Here is a 14129-nt window from a genome sequence, read left to right as displayed (position 1 = left end):
CCAATATTTAAACAAATATAATTTAAAAATGTATCCGCGTATTATTTTCGGGCTAATCTTTACATTGAATATTTAATTATATCTAACATTTATTGACTGTGTAATGTCCCTTTAAGACAATAAAGTACAATATTTTTATATTTGTCTTCCATATACTTTTTATGGGACAAACCATAATGCTGGAACAACCAAAAGAACTCATATGTTACAAAATAACTCAAAAGTTACACTCAAAAAAAAATAATCAAGAACATTATATTCGTAAAACGTTTTTTTTCTTTTGACTATTTATAAACCTTTAGAAATTATTACTGCTTGACTTGAGGAACAGTATTAGAGTATCAACAGTTTCTCAATTAAAGAGTGATGTATATTGCTAAATATTCTGTAAGAAACAAAGGAAGGAAAAAGAGGAACCAACAGCATCCAAGTCTACCCTAAAGGGACACCAAAGTCAATATTAAACGTTAATTATTCAGATAGAACATGCAATTTAAAAAAAAAAAAAACCATTTACTTCCATTATTTAAATGTGCAGTATTTTATATGCACACATTCTGAGTCACCAGCTCCTACTGTGCAAGATTTCACAGTACGTGATCGTGGTCTGGAGGGCGTGCCCTAGCGTCACAGGGACGCCCCCCTGACCCGATCCCATCATTGAAATCTCGCGATCGCATGCACGATCGCAGGATTTCAATTTGTTTACATTGGAACGTTGTTCCGATGTAGACAAATTAACCCGGTCATCAAAGAGTTAACAAAATGTGCTCAGTCTTTTTAGTTACACTTTGAGTCACCAGCTCCTACTAAACATGTGCAAGAATTCACAGAATATATGTATACGCATTTGTGATTGGTTGATGGCTGTCACATGATACAGGAGTGGAAATAGACATAACTTTTTATTGTTTCAAAAAATAGATAAAGCCTTTAACTATTCCCTAGTTTTGCATAACCAACAGTTATATCAATACACTTTTTACCTCTGTAATTACCTTGTATCTAAGCCTTATTTCAGTTCTTTTGACAGACTTGCATTTTAGCCAATCAGTGCCCTCTCATAAGTAACTCCACAGGCGTGAGCACAATGTTATCTATATGGCCCACATAAACTAACGCCCTCTAACTGTGAAAACCTGTCAAACGCACTGAGATAAGAGCATTTGAGCCAACCTAGGTTTAGCTTTCAACTAAGATTACCAATAGAACAATGCAAATTTGATGATAAAAGCAAATTGTAAAGTTGTTTAAAATTACATGCCCTATCTGAATCATGAAAGTTTAATTTTGACTACACTGTCCCTTTTTTTTTTTTTTTTTAATTACCACTCCTCTGCAGAGGACAGTTATGGTCAATTATAAAACAAGCTCCCTTATTTAGCTACTGGCAGAGGCTACACTTAAAAATTCCTAAGGGCTCATTTAGCAAGAAAACAAGTTGTTTACTGTTCCACACAATCTGTTTCTTTTTATGTTTTTTTTTTTTTTTACTAAAAGCTAAGAGTATTGTTTCATATTCCTTTAATGTTTTTATTGCCCTGCTCCTTCCCTTTTGCTCTTCTCAAAAATAAGAAAAAACAGAATTTATGCTTACCTGATAAATTTCTTTCTCTTATGGTGTGTCCGGTCCACGGCTTCATCCTTACTTGTGGGATATTCTCATTCCCTACAGGAAGTGGCAAAGAGAACACACAGCAGAGCTGTCCATATAGCTCCCCTCAAGCTCCGCTCCCCCCAGTCATTCGACCGACGGTTAGGAGAAAAAGGAGAACCATAGGGTGCAGTGGTGACTGTAGTTTACAAAAATAATTTTAGACCTGACTAAATCGCCAGGGTGGGCCGTGGACCGGACACACCGTAAGAGAAAGAAATTTATCAGGTAAGCATAAATTCTGTTTTCTCTTACATTGGTGTGTCCGGTCCACAGCTTCATCCTTACTTGTGGGAACCAATACCAAAGCTTTAGGACACGGATGAAGGGAGGGAAACAGTCAGGTAACCTAAACGGAAGGCACCACTGCTTGTAAAACCTTTCTCCCAAAAATAGCCTCCGAAGAAGCAAAAGTATCGAATTTGTAAAATTTGGCAAATGTATGCAGTGAAGACCAAGTCGCTGCCTCACAAATCTGTTCAACAGAAGCCTCGTTCTAGAAAGCCCATGTGGAAGCCACAGCTCTAGTGGAGTGAGCGGTAATTCGTTCAGGAGGCCGCCGTCCGGCAGTCTCATAAGCCAATCGGATGATGCTTTTCAGCCAGAAGGAAAGAGAGGTAGCAGTTGTTTTCTGACCTCTCCTCTTATCAGAATAAACGACAAACAAGGATGATGTTTGTCTGAAATCTTTGTTGCTTCTAAATAGAATTTTAAAGCACGAACCACATCTAGATTGTGTAACTGACGTTCCTTTTTAGAAACTGGATTAGGACACAGAGAAGGAACAACTATTTCCTGGTTAATATTCTTATTGGAAACTACCTTTGGAAGAAAACCAGGCTTGGTACGCAAAACAACCTTATCTGTATGGAACCAGATAGGGTGAGGTACACTGCAAAGCAGGCAATTCAGAAACTCTTCGAGCAGAAGAAATAGCAACCAAAAACAAAACTTTCCAAGATAGTAACTTAATATCTACGGAATGTAGAGGTTCAAACGGAACCCCTTGAAGAACTGAAAGAACTAAAATTTAGACTCCATGGAGGAGCCACAGGTCTGTAAACAGGTTTGATCCTAACTAAGGCCTGTACAAACGCCTGCACATCTGGCACAGCTGCCAGATGCTTATGTAACAGAATAGACAGAGCAGATATCTGTCATTTCAATGAACTAGCTGACAATCCTTTCTCCAATCCTTCTTGGAGGAAAGATAACAACCTTGGAATCCTAATCTTACTCCACGAGTAACCCTTGGATTCGCACCAACAAAGATATTTTCGCCATATCTTATGATAAATTTTCCTAGTAACAGGCTTTCTAGCCTGGATCAGAGTATCTATAACTGATTCAGAGAACCCACGCTTAGCTAGAATTAAGCGTTCAATCTCCAAGCAGTCAGTTGCAGAGAAACTAGGTTTGGATGTTTGAATGGACCTTGGATTAGAAGGTCCTGCCTCAAAGGTAGCTTCCATGGTGGAGCCGATGACATATCCGCCAAGTCTGCATACCAAGTCCTGCGAGGTCACGCAGGAGCTATCAGAATTACCGAAGCCTTCTCCTGTTTGATTCTGGCTACTAGCCGAGGGAGAAGAGGAAACGGTGGAAAGACATAAGCAATGTCACCTTGGGATCCCTGGACCTGGACCCGTAAAGGGGAACTTTTGAGTTCTGGCGGGACGCCATCAGGTCCAGTTCTATGTAGTCCGACTGAAATCTGATGAATTTGACCTCCGCCAGCTGAGGCCAGGCCTGGAGCACATTGAATATCACTCTCAATACTAAAATGTTTATCAGGAGAAGAGATTCCTCCCGAGACCATAGACCCTGAGCTTTCATGGAGTTCCAGACCGCACCCCAGCCTAAGAGACTGGCATTGGTCGTGACAATGATCCACTCCGGTCTGCGGAAACTCATTCCCTGAGACAGGTGATCCTGAGACAACCACCAGAGGAGCGATTCTCTGGTTATCTGGTCCATTTGTATCTGGGGAGACAAATCTGCATAATGCCCATTCCACTGTTTGAACATGCACAGTTGCAGTGGTCTCAAATGGATTCTGGCAAAGGGGACTGTGTCCATTGCCGCAACCATTATATCGATTACCTCCATGCACCGAGCCACAGAAGGCTGAGGATTGGCATGAAGAACTCGACAGGAAATTCGAAAGTTTTAACTTCCTGACCTCCGTCAGAAAGATTTTCATTTCTATCGAGTCTATTATTGTTCCCAGGAAGGGAACCCTTGTGACCGGGGACAGAGAACTTCTTTCTACGTTCACCTTCCACCCGTGAGATCTTAGAAAGGCCAACACAATGCCTGTATGCGCCTTTGCTCTGTGAAAAGACGACGCTTGGATTAAGATGTCGTCTAGGTAAGGTGCTACTGCAATGCCCCGCGGTCTTAGAACCGCTAGAAGGGACCCTAGCACCTTCATGAAAATACTTGGAGCAGTGGCCAGCCCGAAGGGAAGAGCCACAAACTGATAATGCTTGTCCATGAAGGCGAACCTTAGGAACTGATGGTGATCCTTGTGGATAGGAATATGCAGGTACGTATCCTTTAAATGCACGGTAGTCATATATTGACCCTCCTGGATCATCGGTAAGATTGTCCGTATAGTTTCCATCTTGAATGATGGAACTCTGAGAAATTTGTTTAGGATTTTTAAGTCCAGAATTGGCCTGAAAGTTCCTTCCTTTTTGGGAACTACAAACAGGTTTGAGTAAAAACCCCGTCCTCATTCTGCAGTTGGGACTGGGTGTATTACTCCCATCTTTAAAAGATCTTCTATGCAAAGTAAGAATGCCTGTCTCTTTGTCTGGTCTAAAGACAAGCGAGACATGTGGAACCTTCCTCTTGGAGGAAGGTCCTTGAATTCCAGAAGGTACCCCTGAGAGACAATTTCTAACGCCCAGGGATCCAGAACATCTCTTGCCCAGGCCTGAGCAAAGAGAGAAAGTCTGCCCCCTACTAGATCCGGTCCCGGATCGGGGGCTACCCTTTCATGCTGTCTTGGTAGCAGCAGCAGGCTTCTTGGCCTGTTTACCCTTGTTCCAGCCTTGCATGGGTTTCCATGCCGGTTTGGGCTGGGAAGCGTTAACCTCTTCCTTAGTGGCTATAGAAGTAGAAGCAGGTCCGTTCCTGAAATTGCGAAAGGAACGAAAATTAGACTTATTTTTAGCCTTAAAAGGTCTATCTTGTGGAAGGGCATGGCCCTTTCCTCCCGTAATATCGGAAATAATCTCTTTCCACTCTGGCCCGAAAAGGGTCTTACCCTTGAAAGGAATATTAAGCAATTTTGTTTTGGACGACACATCCGCCGACCAAGATTTTAGCCAAAGCGCCCTACGCGCCACGATTGCAAAACCAGAATTTTTCGCAGCTAATTTAGTGAAGAGCGGCATCTGTAATGAAAGAATTAGCCAACTTCAGGGCGTGAATTCTGTCCATAACCTCATCATAAGGGGTCTCCCTCTGTAGGGAGTTCTTTAATTCCTCAAACCAAAAAGCCGCTGCAGTGGTTACAGGAATAATGCAAGAAATTGGTTGAAGAAGAAAACCTTGTTGAACAAATATTTTCTTAAGCAAACCTTCCAATTATTTATCCATAGGATCTTTGAAAGCACAACTATCTTCTATTGGTATAGTGGTGCGCTTAGCTAGTGTTGAAACTGCCCCCTCCACCCTAGGGACCGTCTGCCACGCATCCATTCTGGGGTCAACAATGGGGAACATTTTCTTAAATATAGGGGGGGGGAAACAAAAGGTACACCTGGTCTCTCCCACTCCCTGGTCACAATATCCGCCACCCTCTTAGGTATCGGAAATGCATCAGTGTGTACCGGGACCTCTAAGAATTTGTCCATTTTACACAATTTTACCGGGACCACCAAGGGGTCACAATCATCTAGCGTAGCTAAAACCTCCTTAAGCAGGGCGCGGAGGTGCTCTAGCTTAAATTTAAATGCTATAGTATCTGGCTCTGCCTGCTGAGCAACTTTTCCCGAGTCAAAAATTTCTCCCTCAGACAGGCCCTCCCTCACCGCCAAGTCAGATTGATGTGAGGGCACTACAGATAAATTATCCGCTGCGTCTGATTGCTCATTTTCTGTATTTAAAACTGAGCTATTGCGCTTTCTTGGAAATGCTGGCAGTTTGGATAAAAAAGCTGCGAGAGAATTATCCATGATTGTTGCTAATTGCTGCAAAGTAACAGGGATCGATGCGTTAGATGTGCTGGGCATCGCCTGCGCGGGCATAACTGGTGTTGACACAGAAGGGGAAGATAAAATACTCTCCTCGTTACCTTCAGCTAAAGATACATCTTGGGCTACATTTTTAAGTATCATTGTATGGTCCTTAAACTGCTTGGACGCTATAGCACACTTCAAACATAAATTCAATGGGGGTACCGCCATGGCTTTTAAACATATAGAACAAGCGCTATCTGAAGGCTCAGACATGTCTGACAGACTTAGACAGCACTAAAATGCAATAAAAAATACTTTTGACAAAAACGTTACTGTGTCTTTAAATAATAAAAGAACACACTTTATTACCAAAACATCAAAAAACCATCAAGGAAACATCCGATTTTAATGAAATTTCACCACATTATCCTAATGCTTTGAAAAGATTGCACGCAAATTTTCAGCTCAATTAACCCCTTAATGCCCAAACCGGAGCTAAAACATGAATTTGTACTATGCCACAGCTTCTGCTGAGGCTTTTACCGTCCTTAGGGATTATATGGAGTAGAAATAAGCCTGTCTGAAGTCCCTCTGAAGTCCCTGGACACCACACATGAGGCTGCATGAACTTTCTTGTCAAAAAACATAATTTATGTAAGAACTTACCTGATAAATTCATTTCTTTCATATTAACAAGAGTCCATGAGCTAGTGACGTATGGGATATACATTCCTACCAGGAGGGGCAAAGTTTCCCAAACCTTAAAATGCCTATAAATACACCCCTCACCACACCCACAAATCAGTTTAACGAATAGCCAAGAAGTGGGGTGATAAGAAAAAAAGTGCGAAGCATATAAAATAAGGAATTGGAATAATTGTGCTTTATACAAAAAAATCATAACCACCACAAAAAAGGGTGGGCCTCATGGACTCTTGTTAATATGAAAGAAATGAATTTATCAGGTAAGTTCTTACATAAATTATGTTTTCTTTCATGTAATTAACAAGAGTCCATGAGCTAGTGACGTATGGGATAATGACTACCCAAGATGTGGATCTTTCCACACAAGAGTCACTAGAGAGGGAGGGATAAAATAAAGACAGCCAATTCCTGCTGAAAATAATCCACACCCAAAATAAAGTTTAACGAAAAACATAAGCAGAAGATTCAAACTGAAACCGCTGCCTGAAGAACTTTTCTACCAAAAACTGCTTCAGAAGAAGAAAATACATCAAAATGGTAGAATTTAGTAAAAGTATGCAAAGAGGACCAAGTTGCTGCTTTGCAGATCTGGTCAACCGAAGCTTCATTCCTAAACGCCCAGGAAGTAGATACTGACCTAGTAGAATGAGCTGTAATTCTCTGAGGCGGAATTTTACCCGACTCAACATAGGCAAGATGAATTAAAGATTTCAACCAAGATGCCAAAGAAATGGCAGAAGCTTTCTGGCCTTTCCTAGAACCGGAAAAGATAACAAATAGACTAGAAGTCTTACGGAAAGATTTCGTAGCTTCAACATAATATTTCAAAGCTCTAACAACATCCAAAGAATGCAACGATTTCTCCTTAGAATTCTTAGGATTAGGACATAATGAAGGAACCACAATTTCTCTACTAATGTTGTTGGAATTCACAACTTTAGGTAAAAATTCAAAAGAAGTTCGCAACACCGCCTTATCCTGATGAAAAATCAGAAGAGGAGACTCACAAGAAAGAGCAGATAATTCAGAAACTCTTCTAGCAGAAGAGATGGCCAAAAGGAACAAAACTTTCCAAGAAAGTAATTTAATGTCCAATGAATGCATAGGTTCAAACGGAGGAGCTTGAAGAGCTCCCAGAACCAAATTCAAACTCCAAGGAGGAGAAATTGACTTAATGACAGGTTTTATATGAACCAAAGCTTGTACAAAACAATGAATATCAGGAAGAATAGCAATCTTTCTGTGAAAAAGAACAGAAAGAGCGGAGATTTGTCCTTTCAAAGAACTTGCGGACAAACCCTTATCTAAACCATCCTGAAGAAACTGTAAAATTCTCGGTATTCTAAAAGAATGCCAAGAAAAATGATGAGAAAGACACCAAGAAATATAAGTCTTCCAGACTCTATAATATATCTCTCGAGATACAGATTTACGAGCCTGTAACATAGTATTAATCACGGAGTCAGAGAAACCTCTTTGACCAAGAATCAAGCGTTCAATCTCCATACCTTTAAATTTAAGGATTTCAGATCCGGATGGAAAAAAGGACCTTGCGACAGAAGGTCTGGTCTTAACGGAAGAGTCCATGGTTGGCAAGATGCCATCCGGACAAGATCCGCATACCAAAACCTGTGAGGCCATGCCGGAGCTATTAGCAGAACAAACGAGCATTCCCTCAGAATCTTGGAGATTACTCTTGGAAGAAGAACTAGAGGTGGAAAGATATAGGCAGGATGATACTTCCAAGGAAGTGATAATGCATCCACTGCCTCCGCCTGAGGATCCCGGGATCTGGACAGATACCTGGGAAGTTTCTTGTTTAGATGAGAGGCCATCAGATCTATCTCTGGGAGCCCCCACATTTGAACAATCTGAAGAAATACCTCTGGGTGAAGAGACCATTCGCCCGGATGCAACGTTTGGCGACTGAGATAATCCGCTTCCCAATTGTCTACACCTGGGATATGAACCGCAGAGATTAGACAGGAGCTGGATTCCGCCCAAACCAAAATTCGAGATACTTCTTTCATAGCCAGAGGACTGTGAGTCCCTCCTTGATGATTGATGTATGCCACAGTTGTGACATTGTCTGTCTGAAAACAAATGAACGATTCTCTCTTCAGAAGAGGCCAAAACTGAAGAGCTCTGAAAATTGCACGGAGTTCCAAAATATTGATCGGTAATCTCACCTCCTGAGATTCCCAAACTCCTTGTGCCGTCAGAGATCCCCACACAGCTCCCCAACCTGTGAGACTTGCATCTGTTGAAATTACAGTCCAGGTCGGAAGAACAAAAGAAGCCCCCTGAATTAAACGATGGTGATCTGTCCACCACGTTAGAGAGTGTCGAACAATCGGTTTTAAAGATATTAATTGATATATCTTCGTGTAATCCCTGCACCATTGGTTCAGCATACAGAGCTGAAGAGGTCGCATGAGAAAACGAGCAAAGGGGATCGCGTCCGATGCAGCAGTCATAAGACCTAGAATTTCCATGCATAAGGCTACCGAAGGGAATGATTGAGACTGAAGGTTTCGACAAGCTGTAATCAATTTTAGACGTCTCTTGTCTGTTAAAGACAGAGTCATGGACACTGAATCTATCTGGAAACCCAGAAAGGTTACCCTTGTTTGAGGAATCAAAGAACTTTTTGGTAAATTGATCCTCCAACCATGATCTTGAAGAAACAACACAAGTCGATTCGTATGAGACTCTGCTAAATGTAAAGACTGAGCAAGTACCAAGATATCGTCCAAATAAGGAAATACCACAATACCCTGTTTTCTGATTACAGACAGAAGGGCACCGAGAATCTTTGTGAAAATTCTTGGAGCTGTAGCAAGGCCAAACGGTAGAGCCACAAATTGGTAATGCTTGTCTAGAAAAGAGAATCTCAGGAACTGATAATGATCTGGATGAATCGGAATATGCAGATATGCATCCTGTAAATCTATTGTGGACATATAATTCCCTTGCTGAACAAAAGGCAATATAGTCCTTACAGTTACCATTTTGAACGTTGGTATCCTTACATAACGATTCAATAATTTTAGATCCAGAACTGGTCTGAAGGAATTCTCCTTCTTTGGTACAATGAAGAGATTTGAATAAAACCCCATCCCCTGTTCCGGAATTGGAACTGGCATAATTACTCCAGCCAACTCTAGATCTGAAACACAATTCAGAAATGCTTGAGCTTTCACTGGATTTACTGGGACACGGGAAAGAAAAAATCTCTTTGCAGGAGGTCTCATCTTGAAACCAATTCTGTACCCTTCTGAAACAATGTTCTGAATCCAAAGATTGTGAACAGAATTGATCCAAATTTCTTTGAAAAAACGTAACCTGCCCCCTACCAGCTGAACTGGAATGAGGGCCGTACCTTCATGTGAACTTAGAAGCAGGCTTTGCCTTTCTAGCAGGCTTGGATTTATTCCAGACTGGAGATGGTTTCCAAACTGAAACTGCTCCTGAGGACGAAGGATCAGGCTTTTGTTCTTTGTTGAAACGAAAGGAACGAAAACGATTGTTAGCCCTGTTTTTACCTTTAGATTTTTTATCCTGTGGTAAAAAAGTTCCTTTCCCACCAGTAACAGTTGAAATAATAGAATCCAACTGAGAACCAAATAATTTGTTTCCCTGGAAAGAAACGGAAAGTAGAGTTGATTTAGAAGCCATATCAGCATTCCAAGTCTTAAGCCATAAAGCTCTTCTGGCTAAGATAGCCAGAGACATAAACCTAACATCAACTCTAATAATATCAAAAATGGCATCACAGATAAAATTATTAGCATGCTGGAGAAGAATAATAATATCATGAGAATCACGATTTGTTACTTGTTGCGCTAGAGTTTCCAACCAAAAAGTTGAAGCTGCAGCAACATCAGCCAATGATATAGCAGGTCTAAGAAGATTACCTGAACACAGATAAGCTTTTCTTAGAAAAGATTCAATTTTTCTATCTAAAGGATCCTTAAACGAGGTACCATCTGACGTAGGAATGGTAGTACGTTTAGCAAGGGTAGAAATAGCCCCATCAACTTTAGGGATTTTGTCCCAAAATTCTAACCTGTCAGGCGGAACAGGATATAATTGCTTAAAACGTTTAGAAGGAGTAAATGAATTACCCAATTTATCCCATTCTTTGGAAATTACTGCAGAAATAGCATTAGGAACAGGAAAAACTTCTGGAATAACCGCAGGAGCTTTAAAAACCTTATCCAAACGTATAGAATTAGTATCAAGAGGACTAGAATCCTCTATTTCTAAAGCAATTAGTACTTCTTTAAGTAAAGAGTGAATAAATTCCATCTTAAATAAATATGAAGATTTATCAGCATCAATCTCTGAGATAGAATCCTCTGAACCAGAAGAGTCCAAAGAATCAGAATGATGGTGTTCATTTAAAAATTCATCTGTAGAGAGAGAAGATTTAAAAGACTTTTTACGTTTACTAGAAGGAGAAATAACAGACAAAGCCTTCTTTATGGATTCAGAAACAAAATCTCTTATGTTATCAGGAACATTCTGCACCTTAGATGTTGAGGGAACTGCAACAGGCAATGGTACATTACTAAAGGAAATATTATCTGCTTTAACAAGTTTGTCATGACAATTATTACAAACAACAGCTGGAGGAATAGCTACCAAAAGTTTACAGCAGATACACTTAGCTTTGGTAGATCCAGCAGGCAGTGATTTTCCTGTAGTATCTTCTGGCTCAGATGCAACGTGAGACATCTTGCAATATGTAAGAGAAAAAACAACATATAAAGCAAAATAGATCAAATTCCTTATAAGACAGTTTCAGGAATGGGAAAGAATGCCAAATATCAAGCTTCTAGCAACCAGAAGCAAATGAAAAATGAGACTGAAATAATGTGGAGACAAAAGCGACGCCCATATTTTTTAGCGCCAAATAAGACGCCCACATTATTTGGCGCCTAAATGCTTTTGGCGCCAAAAATGACGCCACATCCGGAACGCCGACATTTTTGGCGCAAAATAACGTCAAAAAATGACGCAACTTCCGGTGACACGTATGACGCCGGAAACGGAAAAGAATTTTTGCGCCAAAAAAGTCAGCGCCAAGAATGACGCAATAAAATGAAGCATTTTCAGCCCCCGCGAGCCTAACAGCCCACAGGGAAAAAAGTCAAATTTTTGAGGTAAGAAAAATATGATAATTCAATGCATAATCCCAAATATGAAACTGACTGTCTGAAAATAAGGAAAGTTGAACATTCTGAGTCAAGGCAAATAAATGTTTGAATACATATATTTAGAACTTTATAAATAAAGTGCCCAACCATAGCTTAGAGTGTCACAGAAATTAAGACTTACTTACCCCAGGACACTCATCTACATGTTTGTAGAAAGCCAAACCAGTACTGAAACGAGAATCAGTAGAGGTAATGGTAAATATAAGAGTATATCGTCGATCTGAAAAGGGAGGTAAGAGATGAATCTCTACGACCGATAACAGAGAACCTTATGAAATAGACCCCGTAGAAGGAGATCACTGCATTCAATAGGCAATACTCTCTTCACATCCCTCTGACATTCACTGCACGCTGAGAGGAAAACCGGGCTCCAACTTGCTGCGGAGCGCATATCAACGTAGAATCTAGCACAAACTTACTTCACCACCTCCCTTGGAGGCAAAGTTTGTAAAACTGATTTGTGGGTGTGGTGAGGGGTGTATTTATAGGCATTTTAAGGTTTGGGAAACTTTGCCCCTCCTGGTAGGAATGTATATCCCATACGTCACTAGCTCATGGACTCTTGTTAATTACATGAAAGAAACAACTGCGCAACTGAGGCGCGAAAATGAGGCCTCCTCCTCTGCATTACACAGTGCTGGGGCCTTTCTGAGGAGATTAGGAGTCTAATCAAATGCCAGGCGAATAAAAAAACCCATAAGCGTTTTTATAAGTCACAAAAAACACCTAAACTATAAATAATTATGCTAAGAAGCAATCGATTAAGCTCAAAATAGTGTCAACCAGCAACTAAGCCCTTTATTTAAGCCATTATTTTATACATAGTCTAAGAAACATGGCTTACCTTCCCCTATGGGGATTACAGACAGTCTTCTAGCATTACTGGGTTTTGTTAGAAAAATGACTGATCATACCTGAAGCAGTTAAGCCTGCAAACTGTTCCCCCCAACTGAAGTTCTCCTGTATTCAACAGTCCTGCGTGGGAACAGCAATGGATTTAAGTTACTGATGCTAAAATCATAGTCCTCTCAGCAGAAATCTTCATCACTTTCTGCTTCAGAGTAAATAGTACAAGCCGGCACTATTTTAAAATAAACTTTTGATAGAAGAAATAAAAACTACAAACTAACACCACAAACTCTTTACCACCCCCGTGGAGATGCTACTTGTTCAGAGCGGCAAAGAGAATGACTGGGGGGGCGGAGCCTGAGGGGAGCTATATGGACAGCTCTGCTGTGTGTTCTCTTTGCCACTTCCTCTAGGTAATGAGAATATCCCACAAGTAAGGATGAAGCCGTGGACCGGACACACCAATGTAAGAGAAAACTAGTAGGTAGCTCATGAAGAACACCTTGCAAAGCGTATTAAAAGGGGCTTCTTTAACATGTTTTTAAGCATTTTATCAGTTACATTTGTATATACTCAGTGCAGTCACACAGTAGCTAATTGTGTTCCCAGCCCAGAGATTAGCATTGCTTGCATGTATATATTTATTTATAAAATATTTTACCAGAAAGGATACATTGAGATTTCTCTCGTTTTTCAAGTATGTCCTGGGAATATATATAAATAAATGTATCTTTATCTCTGGGCCCGATTCTCTAAAGCTGTCTAAAGCTTTGCCAGTGTTATATGCCCCTAAGGGTTTGTTTTAAAGTAAAATTTTACATTGGGAACTGTGCATTCCATTAAGGTGAATTCCCTAATACTCTTTATGTGAAGGATAGACACTTACATTACAGTACTCCGTAAAATAAGTGGATGATTTCTCACCATGCAGGAAATTCTCTGTGTTTCTCTCTTACTCTCTCTATATAGTATAATATAGTGATGGCCGACTCCATAACACAGTTGGCCATCCCTGGCATAATATAACAATATGGTACAGTATCTGTCAGTATCTCTCTATTTGTATAATAGGATAGTACAGTATAACAGATAACAAACTGGCTAGAAGAAAGTGCACAAAGGAAAGCAATACCATAACTAGACATCTCTTACATGTGGTTATGCCTAGTAAATATGACAAGCCATGGCTAATAGTAGAACCTTTCTAATAGTAGAACCTAACTCAGTGCTTTCCAAACTGTGTGTCGTGACAAAGTGTGTTGGCAGCAGTGTGTAGGTGTATCCATGCTTCAGCACAAATTGTTTTGAATTTATATATTTATTTTTTATTTTTTTGGTTTCTGACTTTTTGCCCTGCCTGCTACGCATATCACATGGTTGACACATGCTTTATACCTAGTGGGTCACAGATCATCTTAACCTATTGGCACAGCTCAACGGGAACTGAAACTATTCCCATTGGCGGCTTTGATGGCACATTGGTTCCTGACTGCACATGTAGTCTCCTCA

At 40.4% G+C, this 14129-nt stretch overlaps 1 protein-coding gene across 1 annotated transcript in view; it reads right to left on the bottom strand.

Moving 5' to 3' along the window:
• Positions 1-14129, bottom strand: part of ERO1B (endoplasmic reticulum oxidoreductase 1 beta) — a 168209-nt gene that overhangs the window by 64251 nt on the left and 89829 nt on the right. The gene's annotated exons all lie outside the window — the stretch shown is intronic.

The sequence above is a fragment of the Bombina bombina genome, chromosome 4 (genome assembly GCF_027579735.1).
Source record: "Bombina bombina isolate aBomBom1 chromosome 4, aBomBom1.pri, whole genome shotgun sequence".
In the NCBI taxonomy this organism is placed as follows: domain Eukaryota; kingdom Metazoa; phylum Chordata; class Amphibia; order Anura; family Bombinatoridae; genus Bombina; species Bombina bombina.
Note: the sequence above shows the minus strand (reverse complement) of the source record. Positions and strands in the feature narration are given on the sequence as shown.